Raw genomic sequence first — 838 nt, 5'->3', positions numbered from 1 at the left:
TTAATCAATACCGAACTAGTGTTTTACAAGGTTAATCAATACCGAACTAGTGTTTTACAAGGTTAATACTGAATCAGCGGTTTATTTTTAATCATCCAACATCGACAAGTCTTTACATAGGATTAATTAACACTGAAGCAAATTTTACAGGGGACATCCAAATCTGATAAATACCAAAGGCGGGAAACAAGCAAACACAATCTGATTGACATGATATCTTTAATCCGCCCCGGACTTGTGTAATGACTTCCAATCGGGAGCGGATCATAGATCTGATTTTACTCACACTGCGAGCAAACAAATAGTACACGTAGTGGAGTATGAATCTGAGATTCCATGCAGAAGAATCATCTGATGACGTAATCATTGATGAGAAATGAATCCACATAGGCATCTTTTATTATTTCTAAGCTTCCATAAAAACAGCACTGATCCGTTCATAGCTGGCGATAGTACTTTTTCTTTGAATATCGTAACTTGTACACGTAGCAACACTCAATAACTGAGATTCAGATATTTGTAAATATCCCTGTGTTATCAAAATTTGTTTTTTAATTGCGAATTTTCAACAACAATTAGAGAATAACCCTGCAGTTAGCTGTTCGTATTGATGAAAGGTGAAGATAACGAACAGTGATCAATCTCATTACTCCTAGATATTGGTCTTTCTCTATTGTATAAAAGAATTATTTAAAAAATCTGTCACAGACACTGGCTACCAAGAAAAGATTATTGCTATATAGTATTTTATACATTTACTTGGATGAAGCTCATACAACAGTTTTTGAAAATGTGAAAGTATCGTTGGGTGACGGGACAGGAGGATTTGATTGACAGG

Source organism: Ostrea edulis, chromosome 7 (genome assembly GCF_947568905.1).
Source record: "Ostrea edulis chromosome 7, xbOstEdul1.1, whole genome shotgun sequence".
Taxonomy (NCBI): Eukaryota; Metazoa; Mollusca; class Bivalvia; order Ostreida; family Ostreidae; genus Ostrea; species Ostrea edulis.
This window is presented reverse-complemented; position numbering follows the sequence as displayed.